The 12,586-nt window shown below is 51.7% G+C and overlaps 1 protein-coding gene across 8 annotated transcripts in view; it reads right to left on the bottom strand.

Moving 5' to 3' along the window:
- The window catches only part of GLCE (glucuronic acid epimerase), a 31,859-nt gene that overhangs the window by 15,783 nt on the left and 3,490 nt on the right, over positions 1-12,586 (bottom strand). For 2 of the 8 annotated variants that reach the window (XM_085515199.1, XM_015873414.3), the window contains exon 1: positions 3,092-4,028. The exons of 1 other annotated variant lie outside the window; for it this stretch is intronic. The gene's annotated coding sequence lies outside the window, so the exon portion shown is untranslated. Of the gene's footprint in view, positions 1-3,091; positions 4,029-11,306; positions 11,425-12,586 lie in introns of those variants that run through there. 5 more of the 8 variants (XM_085515195.1, XM_015873413.3, XM_085515198.1 and 2 more) reach the window with 5 other exon arrangements.

The following is a 12,586-nucleotide window of genomic DNA, read 5'->3' on the forward strand; positions in this document are numbered from 1 at the left end:
CTATTAATCCCAGGTCCACCATTCACAAACACAGCGCTGCCAGCATCAGCCTTTCACAAGTGCTTTTCTAATGAGCAACCAGCGACAGCGTGACCAAAGATTTCTGCAAACACACAGCTCTCCATTAGCACCAACAATAGTTTCGCTGATGATACTTTGCACACTGGGCACATCCAGCAGCACCCACTGCACAGACCGGACAGCACCATTCATCATAAGCGAGTGGCTTTGCTAAGCATTGACATGAAAGGTATTCTCAAAGTAAATATCTTAAGCTAAATTAGAAGCATTTAATATTCTATGCATACATACATATGCATAGGAGCACTGTGAACATTTGCCATCAGTGGAGAGTGTTTGCTTGTGAGCAAGGTGCCATCAGCAAAGCTGCTCCATAGTCAGAACATGAGGAGGTGAGAGGCTGCACCCTCCTGCTGGCGTGGCTGCATGGAGGTGCTTGCAGAGAACAAGGGAAACCCCATTAGGAAAGCAGCAATGTCTGTCAAAAACCAGCTAGCAATTAAGCATCTCCTACACATGGAAGATGTGTGTTAAAGCTGATTGTTGTCCATCAGTCAATGTAACTGCAACTCAAACCCAACGTGGCCCATGTAAGTAGCTGGCACTAATAGAAGCCTCATAATAAAACAAATTGCTAAGTAAGGTACCTAGTGTCAGGGATATGTCCTCCAGCACCAGGCAGATGGATGCCCTCCCTTCTCCCCAGCACCGGGGACACCCAGGTGAAGCCATTCTTTCATCTCCCTTGTGTTGTTCTTAGGGGCTCCTTTTTGCTCCATTAGTGCTAAGCCTTGCTACCAAGATGTGCTAACAGACCTCCAAGACACCCACAGAGGTGTGCACAGCCAAGTCTCATTCCACCAGGTAAGCAGAACGGGGCTCAGCAGCACTGGGATGCTCAGAGGATGCACCATTCAGAACCTTCTGAAACAAGAACTTTTCCACGTGCTGCTTGTTCAGAATTAGGTGAGGTCTTAATTAAGACAAGGCAGAGAGAATAAGCCATAAAACCCCCATCTCCTCCGTGATCTAAGGGCCACCTTCCTGCCTGCTCACACCAAACAAGCTGCTCCATCCATGGCAATAGCTTCTCTTCTGCTCTTCCCCCTGTGGATTAATTATTAGTCCACCCAGCCCTTCTCTTCCATCATATTAACGGATTCAATGTCATTTAAAACATATTAAATACAGCACTACAGCAGCCTCGAATAACTGAATAATTCACAAAGGCAAAATAAGACCGACGTGAAGCTGGCAGATCTTACAAACATCATCCTTGAACCCTCCCTCCCACTATTGTTTTTATAAACCAATACCAAACTTGGGGGCAACTACAGCTGACGCAGTTTGAGCAGCAGCAAAATAACTGTCAGCGTCTCCTTCAAAGCACTGCTCCATCTCAGGCATCACTGAGAGGAGAGCAGCATCACGACAGGAGTCAGAAAACCTCTGCTCCTTCACCACGACTCAAACCAAGCTGCTGCTAAATATGCACAATGCCCAGCTACATTAACACATTAAAGCTCTGCAGATTGCCATCAGTGCTGCCGCTGCTTAATTTCACCCATCCCTCCCCATTCACATCTTCAACCGCTTTCATCCTAAAAAGCAAAAGAACTCCCTTTAAATATAAAGGCCTCGTGATGCTCACATCAGCAGTTTGCTGAGCGCATTTAGGAGGATATAGATTTAAAAGCTGGCAGCAAAACTTTATTCCCCTCCTAAACAGGAGCATCCTATTGCCTGGATGGTAATAAAAAGCACGCTCTGCAATCAGTGAAGCTGGAGAAGGGCTGGGAAGGTGATGAGTTTGACAAGTCAGATGTCAGCCTGTGCTGCAAGTCTGCCCTGGAAACACATGGGAGAACAAACAACCAACAGAAAGCTCCAACACCAAGCAGACCTGATGGCATGGCACAAAATGGATGCTTGGTGCAAACATGGCCATAACTTCCCAAGGAGTTTCCCTGCCCAGTTAAAGATTCATTTGCTGCTCCAGCCGGAGGATTTGCATTGCTAAGCGCTCTTTTCTGCTCGTTTAAGAGCAAGAGGAGGATTTGAAGCCGGAGCATCACGCTGCATAATGCGAGCTGACAGCTCCCAGGCTGGCTGCTCACACACTGTGCTCCATCCAAGCCACCAGCAAGGGCTGCAACACACAACTCGCCAGCACTGGTAGGAAGCAGCGTGGATTAATTACTGGGCAGAAGCCTCGAGTTTCCTTTAATCATTGCAAAATGCTTTGAAATCACTTCTCAGCTGCAAAGGAGCTTTTATCCCTCAGCTGTGACACGGGGGGGGGAAATCCCAGGAAGGTTTCCCAGCCCCTATTTGCTTTCATTTTGAATTGGGTCCCTTATGGTTGCGTGCAGTGAGACGTAGCATTGCTGGTAAAGAAACTGTCCAAATAAGTGAACAAATAATCACTAAAATTCAACTCAAGGAAAAACTTCTGGGAAGTCAGGGAAAGCTTCAGCTCAGCATCTGTATCTCGTACGGCATCCCCAGCATCCAGCTTGGCACAACAGGTTTAAACCCGCTCCCCTGTACTCAGAGTTGGTGCTTGCAGCGTTGCTAATTGCACAACAGCACCAAAGCAGGCAATTAGCATATTTCTCACATAAAGCAAGCAGCCAGGCTGGCAGCACGCAGCCCTGCTCTCACGCACCTCCTTCCCCTTGATCATTTACAGCGGTATTTACGCACTCCAGCACTCGCTCATTGATGGATCCCCATGGCAACAGCACCAGGGCTGCCAATGGTTCCCCTTCCAGCACCAACCTGCACCCAGTGCTGCCCCAAAGGGTTTGGAGCCCTCCACACCCCTACGTCCCACACGAGGTCCCAAAGCCACTCACCATCCAGACGAAGAGGAGAGATGCTGCACGGAGGTGCCCCAGAGCCCAGCAGCAGCTCGGGGTGGGCTGAGCACCCGCAGCCAGCACAGCTTGTGTCTCCTGCAGCTGCACGGGGGGGTCTCCATTGGCAGCACGCTGCCAGCACATCACTGCCCAGCCCTGTGCCAGCGGATGCACGCACCCATAGGAGCACGGGATGGCTCCTTGCTTACCTTAAGCAAAGGCAATTCTCCAAGTTCTAACACAGCTCGGGTATTTGCGACTTCCAAAATTGAGGGCTTGGTGATTTCAAGTGATTTCCTCCTCCGATTTCCTACAGGGGAGATGTGGAGGCGGGGGGGAAATGGGAAAGAAGAATCGACGCACTTCAGGATGTGCAGCAGCCACTGGAGCTGAATTCCTCCCTCTATCCGCAGAAATCCTCTTACTCAGCCCTGCCTGCTCAGAATCTCAAGGCTCAGCTCCTGACACACGGAATCACTGAAGGATCAAGAGCAGAAATGGCACTTCCTCCAGGCAGCAGCACAGGACCCGAGCTGCTCTCCCTTCTGCAACCCGCCCCAAGCAGAGAGCAAATCCCAACATCTGCCTTACGCAGAGCCTTCATTACACACTCCTGCACGGTTCCAAGCTAAAGCCCGTATTGAAGGACCTCGGGTTTAGCCGAACCATTATCTGGTTTCACTTGATAAACAGCACAAGTGGAAGAACATAAACCGAAAAGCTAATAAAGCACAAGTCGGAGCCTAACCTTGAAAGGCATCACAGCTGGCTGCATCCGAGCGGCAGCGGGGGCTCTGGAATCATTAAGGGAGCTTGTAACGAACCCAACTCCACCGCGGTGCTTTATTTATGGCACACACACTGGGCCCAAAAGATTTCTGGAGGTTTTTCCATCTCCTTTATTACTTTTGCAGGTCTCCCGGCCAGGCGCAGCACCACCGAGGCTGAAAGGGTTTGGGTGGCATTTCGTAACGTGGCCAAAACTTCCTTAAAATAGCAATAGGATGTCACAAACTCAGCATCCTAAATAGAGGCGGATTAAGCAGGAATCAGGACACCATCCAGCCTGGAAACACCGTGTAATTAACTCCTAAAGCGGCACTTCAGTGGACTCTACCCTTCCTCAACTTGGTGATGGTGTGTTGAATTACATCACTATTAGCTCCCGCCCGCCCCCCTCCCCAGCATCCCCAGCCTGAAATTGAACAAGAACTCTTCTGTTGGAGCCAGCCTCAAAGCAGTGCTGTGTTATAAGGATTTACCCTCTGCTAAGAGCAAACCCCATTCCACAAGAGGAGGCTCACTCAGAACACAAACTCCGTTCTTCCTGCTCAGCACAGCCATCTGATACACACCTGAATCACAACCCAACCACCATCTCCACGCGCTCTCTTCCCACATTAGCTCAGGGAGGTGGATTTCAGCTCTGTGCGCCCATCATCCCCCGCTGGAGGCTCCAAGGATGGAACAAAGGCAGCTCTCACAATCACAATCACAATCACAGCCATTACTTGCAGCGATGCTGTGCCTGTCAGAAGCTTTCTGCAGCAGTGTTAGTGCTCCTCCGGTCTCCCTCCAAGGCTTCGCATGCACTAAACCCAAGCCTTGCCTCGTGAATGCTGATAACCCCCATTTCTTTTCTCTCCTTTAATGGATTAAACGCAGCCGCTTGTATTAGCGCATCACGCCCCATTAAATCGTCAGCTCGTCTTCCACGATCCTCTTAAAAAAGAATAAAGTATAAATACGCGGCCTTGAAAACATCTTCGCAACAAAACGCTCATTTTCTTGGTGCTTCCTTCCAAATGGAAGCAAACAAAAGCAAAACCCAACCGACCAAGCCCCTCACGCCTCCTCCTTCCAGCCAGGTTCCACAAGAGGAGACCCGCTCTGCACAGAACATCTATTTTTAAACACCGTGCAGTGTTTCCATGCTGCATCCAGCAGGAAGCTTCGCTCGCCTTCCCCAAGAGACGCACTTTTATTATTCAATCCTTCAGTGTGTTGTCTTCAAAAGGCATCTCCCAGGCTCCGCGCTCTCACCCTATGGGAACTACATAAAGGGAAGGAACAGAAGGGTTGGCTGCCTGCTGGGCCTTCTAAGGATGCTCCTTCACCACCTTCTCATTCCCTGCCCACCTCTCAGCCCAGCATCCTTCTGCACCTGCAGATCCCTCCTCCCGAACCCCTCGGGCACAGATTTGGGGCTGCCCCACAGAAACCCCTAGGTGTGCTCCAGCACTGCACAGGTTAAACTCTGCCCAATCCATCCCCATCTGGAGGATTCTGTCCATATATATGGGCACACCTCATACACTGAGGAAGTCAGACCAGGTGACCCTCAGGGGACCCTTCTAACTCTTGGGATTCTGTGATTCTGTATCTTTGCCTTTAACAGCAATCAAAGTATACGACATGCCTAACTGGGATGGCACAAAGGCGGTTTGGATTGAGGCACACCTGCTATCTCCCTTTGTGCACAGCAGAAGGATTCCTGTATCTATCTATCAACAACTCCACAGCTAAAACCCCACAACAGCCCCATTGCACAGAACATGGGGCAGACCCCATCCCTGCACTGCACCCAGGGCTGGGCTGAGCTCCCAAGGCCCAGCAGGAAGCATCCCCAGCAGCACAGTGTGACCCCAGCCAAGCTCTGCTCCCATCCGCCCCTGGCTTGTGGGAAGAGCAGCTGCACAGCCTGAAAATGCACCCAGGAGAGCGCCCAAAGGAGCAGCCAAGCAGGTGCAGCACCCGGTTCCCCTGGCAGGAAGGCAAGGCGAGCCTGGCAGCGCTCACATGCAGCAGGAGGAGGGAGGGCACTGCTCCAGCACAGAGAAATCCCTGCGGTGCATCTGGCACAGGGACTGAGCTCTGGGCACAGCCAGCTCCATTGGGACCACAGCAAACGAGAGCCCGGGGATAGAAGGAGCAGAACGGGCACAAATGACAGCTGCCTGCGTGCCGCTTCCCCAAGCACCAAAGGGAAGGATGAAGCTGAATGCAGCATCCGTGCAACACACACATACCAGTGCCTTTGGATTGTCATTAGTAAGTGGCCCTGGGAAACCCCTGCTGACAGGGCTATAGTTTGTTCTCCTAAACCTGCTCTCAGCTGCCAAACAAAGTTTTGGGTTCCTTTTGGTAGAAGGATGGGAATTCATCCTGTTCTCATTAGCACAGCACTAAGAGTCTGTCCCTCTTTTCCTTCCATGTCCTACAGAACGGAGCTCCCAGCCTGCACCCACACCGAGCAGCTGCAGAGCCCCTCCATGCACAGCCGCCTCCGGGTGCTGGCATCACCAGCGTTCAGCCTCACAGTGTTTGCTCCTCCCCGCTGCGATGCAATGCAAAGCTGCTATTTAGAGCAGGCCAAAAAAAAAAGTGCCTGTTTCAGGGCGATCTTGTTCTACACGGCAGCTCCCGACAGGGTCACAAGAAACGGGGTCAGATGGAGTGATTCTGGAGGCAGGTTCCCTGCGAGCAGGAGAAGCACGAACAAACCTGGGTATACAGAAGCCCAGCAGAAGTGACTTCAGCTTCACAAGCAGGAGAACCCCCAGTCACAGCAGCTTTCAGCCCCACAGTGATGCTGGTTGCATTACAACTTGCTCTTGTGCACACACAGAGCCTTACATCCACCCAGGCTGTGTGTGCAAAACAGAAGCAGCCTTTTTGAAGCACATCCCCAAGAGAAACCATCACAAACAGCAGAATAAGCCATACCCAGATACCGAGGGGTGACATGCAGCAAGGAATGCAGACATTGCATCAAACACCATCCCATCCTGCTGCAATCAGCAACCAGAACTTCATTGTAGGGGAAGAGAAGGGAGCTCCAGCAGAGGGCACTCAGATGCAGGGAGAGAACCAACAGGGCAGCAGCGTCCTGCAGAGAGCAGGGTTCAATGCCCAGCCCTCAAATGGCTGCAACCCAATGTGCTCCCATACAGCATGTGCAGGTTATAGGCACACAAAGGTCTGCCTTCAGGCTCCCTCCCAGCCCCAGTAATTCCCATTGTGAGCGCTCCCTACAGTCCCACACCTTTACAGCAAAAAAACAGAGAAACCCCACATAGACTCCAAGGAACCTTTGAGCTTTGGGAAATGCTTATGGAGCGAGGTGCCCTAATGGCAGACACAGCGGCTGCTAGAAGAGGAAGGAAGCAATGGCAGGAGTCAAACCAAGCATCATCTCACATATATTTTATCCAACATTTTGCAAAGAAAGCTTAAATCTGTTTCTTCATCAGCGATATGAACAGACTCAGAGCTTGAATTCACTGCCCACATAGTCAGGGAACTCATTAACAATTCCTTGGGCATTGAAACACAGTGCTTCACCAGCCCTATCTCAGCCACACAGCCTCCTCCATTCACCCCCATGGAAACTTAATGGCAGGGCTGGAACCAGTAGGACCAGTTTTGATTGTAGTTGCTTGGAGGGAGGGGGGAAGAAAAGGTTTCAATGGCCAACAGTCATTTCAGAGCAAGAAACACCTTCCCAGCCGTGTTACAGACCACACCGGGCCGTGTTTCACTCCAAGCTCTGCATTGTTTTCCATAACTCTTCCTTTTTGTGCGTGTGTGTGATAAAATATTAAGAACGTTTCCTCTAAAAGCCTAATTCTCAGCAGGCTTAATGTGAACATTCTCCGAGAGGGCTGTTGGTGCTTAAAAACACGCATTAAGCAGCTGAAGCATTTGATGTTTGGAAACAAAGTTCCCCATCTGTGAAGGTTTTGGAAGCATTACACGCAGGCAAGATTTTTCCTGTTCTAAATCTATTTAACATTAAAGGGAAATATAAATATATATATATATAAAAGCAGACATGCAAAGCTTGATGCAGAGCAACAACCCTTCCTGCTTACTCCTGGATCTACTTTGCAAAGGGTTCTGTGCACTGCCAGGAGTTCCCATTACCAGCAGCCCTGCATGGCTGGAGCACTCAGATCCAGCTCGTCTCTACGCCATGGCAGCGTTAATCAATTAATCATAATGCTCAGAAATAACTGCCCTACTTTCTTCAGCCACCGAGGACTCGCTGTGTGCGGCAGCCAGGACAGGAGCAACAGCCAACGGGTGGGAGAGAATTCCTGAGCATCCCAGTTCAGAAGGGACCCATTGGGATCACGCAGCCCAACCCACAGACCCACACGGCAGCACCCAAACCTTGAGCACTGCTCCCTGAGCTCCCACCTGATCCAACAGCTCCGTGCTGTGCTCTCAGATCCAGATCAGAACCTGCCCCTCTGCTCCCCTGTAAGGAGCTGCAGGGCTGCCATGATTGAGTCACCATCCCCAAACTGGATGTGGTGGTCGAGGACATGATTTAGCAGGGGGTTGTTAGAGCCGTATGGTTGGGCTGTGGCTGGACTTGATGATCTGAAGGTCTTTCCCAACCTGAGCAGTTCTGTGATGGAGCTGCAGGGCCACCCCTCAGCCTCCCCTGGACCTGACACAGAGATCCGCACTACTCCATGCCCTCTATGCCCACCCCATCCGTGTATCTCCTCCTTTAGAGGAGCTTTATGTCCTTCTTGAACTAAGATGCCCAAACCTTCATGCTGTGCCCAAAGTAAGGCTGCATCAGTGCTACCTCACCATGCAGTGCATGCAGGGCAATGCCAGCACTCCTTCACAAGCAGAACAGCTCCAAGAGATAAACACAGCCCTGGGGATGGAGCCATGGGTCTGGGACTGAGCTGCACCCACACAGCAGCTCAAAAAGAGCTCCAGGGCCACCCTGGGTGCACAACCAACCCCGCAGTGCCCATGGAGACAAGATTCTGCTCCATGCAGCCCACAGATCTTCCCTTATGGCCCATCCAGACAGGCACCAGAACACTCAGCTCCTCTGCAGCACGATGCGTGTGACCCATTGGGGTTCCTTGGCTCCAGGGAGAGGCAGGCAATCAGAAAAACCACACCAAGAGTGGCTTCCCGCTTACTGCCACAGAAGATGCTCTGATCTCGTTTGTTGACATTTATCATTAGGAAGAGAGACACTGAAAGCCCCGTGAGGAGAGCAAAGCTTCTTAGGAGCTTTAAGAAAGCCTGCATTAAGCAGCGGGGACAGCAAGAGCTGATGAGTCCTTTGGCTCAAAATATAGTGGCAAAATATCCCATTTATACTTAGATTTTCTTCTCCTATTGAAACCCTTCAGGTCCTCCCATGTAGTATTGGGAATGGAGGCACAGCAGCATCAAGGGCTGCTGCCCCTACCAGCACAGGATGGAAATCACCTGCTGATAAACCCTCTCCTTTGTTCCAGGGCTTCCCGGAATTTCCTGCCATACCTTAATGCAATTAAAAAGACAAAAATAAATACACAACAGCCGTTATTTCCTGCGCAGGAACAACACAGGGACAAACAAATTCACCTTTTCAGACCTATCACCAAAGAATACAACAACAAACTCCCGAGCACCACGAGGGACAACACCAGCCTCTAATCCTCTGTGACACTTCATTTCCCATGGCAAGAAGCAGAATAGAAAACACAGCTCGAATGAAGCCATATCAGAAGCTCTGCCAGGCTCTGCCCTCCCCACCTCAGACCCCTGCACCTCTCCCAGCTCCATGTGTGCACTCAGAGCTCAGCAGGTTGACACCATAGCAGGGCCACCAGCTGACCTTCAATAGCACAATAGCATATAAAGGGGGAAAAAGGAGAAGGTGGCGTACTTGAGATAAGGCACTAATTAAAAGCTCATCGTTTCCTTTGGAATTAGCAGCTCGCTTCCTTCGGAAGGTTCTCATTAACGTGCATTTTATCTCTCCCCTCCAATATTTCAAATTCAATATTTAATGTTTGAAACGGAGCTCAGGAGCAACCACACGTTTAGGTAAATATTAGCTCATGTGTCACAAAGCAGCAGCGTCCTGCCCTGGGCTGCACCCTGTAGCTGCTGCCAGTGCTTGGAGGATGGGGGGGCTGAAAGTGGGTGCACAGCAAGGTCACCCCTTGTATTAGTGCCACAGACACAGCTGAGGAGGAGGAAGCAGAAAGGAGGTGAAAGGCAGAAGGAAGAGGGTCAGGAAGGAAGGATTTGGCTCAGGTTGGGGTCAAACCGCACAGGGAGAGACACAACAGCAAAATGCTCCCCCAGAGGAGCTGGTTTGTACCCTACACTGGGCACTTAAAGGGAGCACTTACCCCCAGATCTCATTGGGGTGCAGGAGGATTTTGGCGTGAATATCATGAGATAATAACACTGCACAAAATGGGAACATCTCCCAACATCTCAGGTCTGACTCAACCCGCTTTGAAAGCCTTCAGAAATGAGATCCTGAAGTTTGGGTTTGCTGCTCAGACATGAAAGGGAGTTCATCAAAAACATTCCCCAGCAGTAAAGTTACCCGGCTCAGAACCACCGCAAGCAGCTGCCTTTTCATCTTCTGCCTCAATTAAATGTAAAGCAGCTCTCTCTCTCTCTCTGAACATTTAACTTCAGTGAAATCCAAAGGGGGGGGGAATAGAAGGAAACCACCAAGGGGCATCGGGCAGAGCCGTCCCTGAGAGCAGCTCCAGCTCAGCACAGCACCCCGACCTCATCAACTCAACACATGAGCCCATTATTCCCCACTCTGTGTATTCCTGCCCCCGGAGCTGTTGAAGGACGGTGCCCAGCCCAGCCTTAAGCTGGAGCAGCTGTAGGTGCAGCACTACAAACGGGAGAGTCGCTATTAAGGAATCAATCGCACAAGGAAAGCACTGAGGACACTTGTCTGACATGGAACTCCTGCCAACCTCAGCTCTCCATCTCTCCGGGCCTCCAGCCAGACTCCGATCATTTCGGGTCCCTTCTCATTGTCAGCTGTGTGACACAAAGGGGCAGCGTGGGTTGGCTGCTGATAGAGGACGCTGTTATTGACTGTGTGATAAAAGGAACCGCCGCCACCCAACGCAAACAGCGACATTATGACCTGCTGGGAAGGGAAAAGCTCCCCCTGTGTCCCTGCAGGGCTGAGAGGCAGCATTAATACACCAAAGGGACCCCAATTATGGCCCACCTGTGTCCCAGCAGCTTCTATAGCCTGAGTATAAGGCCATATATATACATTTATTAGCTGAGCCTAAGCAGGGTGTTATAACCAGCCGGGAACAGCACATGGCGGCCTTACAAACCTCCCTGCGCTCAATGAGCCTTTAATCACCATTAAACACACACACACACACGCGGCCCCCACAGCCAGGCCGCCCCCACGAGCCCACCCGGGACATGGCCGTGCCATTAACCGCAATTACCCCACAATCCCACCCCCAGACCCCACACGGCAGCCCCCACCCACGCGGTCCTATGGCTCCCTATGGCCCCTATGGCTCCCTATGGCCCCTATGGTTCCCTATGGCCCCCTATGGCCGCCTATGGCTCCCTATGGCTCCCGGCCCGGTTCATGCCCGTCGCTGTTCCTACCTTTGGCCGGGCCCTGCTGCCGCCGGAACCCCAGCGCCGTGGAGGCGGGGGCGCCACGGAACGGGGAGCGGCGCGCCCCGCCTCGTCCACCAATAGGAGCACCGCCCTCTTCATTCTCTTCGCTCTCATTGGTTAGGAGGGGCGCGGCTTGAGTTTTGGACCAATGGGAGAGCGAGGCCTGGCGGAACAGCAGCTCCCGGTTCGGGGTGGCGCGGCTCCGCCCGCGCTTCCCGCGAGAGCGCAGCCAATGAGGGAGCGGGAGGGCGGAGCGCGCCGCCGATTGGCTCGCGGGGCGTGCACGTGGCGGCGCGCGCGCGGGAGAGCGCGGGGCGAAGGGTTTAACCCCTTCGGTGCCGGGGAGAACACAGCAAGAAGTTCAGGCTGGGTTGAAAAGGAGCACAACGATCACACAGCTCCAACCCCCTGATGTGTGCAGCGTCACCAGCCAACAGACCAGGCTGCACTGAGCCACATCCAGCCTGGCCTTGACCCTGGCAGCTCTGTGTGTGCATTGCATTGCTCTGTGTGTGCATTGCATTGCTCTGTGTGTGCATTGCATTGCTCTGTGTGTGTGCATTGCATTGCTCTGTGTGTGTGCATTGCATTGCTCTGTGTGTGCATTGCATTGCTCTGTGTGTGCATTGCATTGCTCTGTATGTGCATTGCATTGCTGTGTGTGCATTGCATTGCTCTGTGTGTGCATTGCATTGCTCTGTGTGTGCATTGCATTGCTGTGTGTGCATTGCATTGCTGTGTGTGCATTGCATTGCTCTGTGTGTGCATTGCATTGCTCTGTGTGTGCATTGCATTGCTGTGTGTGTGCATTGCATTGTGCACTGCATTGCTCTGTGTGTGCACTGCATTGCTCTGTGTGTGCATTGCATTGCGCTGTGTGTGCATTGCATTGTGCACTGCATTGCTCTGTGTGTGCATTGCATTGCTCTGTGTGTGCACTGCATTGTGCACTGCATTGCTCTGTGTGTGCACTGCATTGCTCTGTGTGTGCATTGCTCTGTGTGTGCATTGCATTGCTCTGTGTGTGCATTGCATTGCTCTGTGTGTGTGCATTGCATTGCTCTGTGTGTGCATTGCTCTGTATGTGCATTGCATTGCTCTGTGTGTGCATTGCATTGCTCTGTGTGTGCATTGCATTGCGCTGTGTGTGCATTGCATTGCTGTGTGTGCATTGCATTGCTGTGTGTGTGCATTGCTGTGTGTGTGTGCATTGCATTGCTCTGTGTGTGCATTGCATTGCTCTGTATGTGCATTGCATTGCTCTG

The sequence above is a fragment of the Coturnix japonica genome, chromosome 14 (genome assembly GCF_054131305.1).
Source record: "Coturnix japonica strain WE chromosome 14, WE-NBRP24, whole genome shotgun sequence".
Taxonomy (NCBI): Eukaryota; Metazoa; Chordata; class Aves; order Galliformes; family Phasianidae; genus Coturnix; species Coturnix japonica.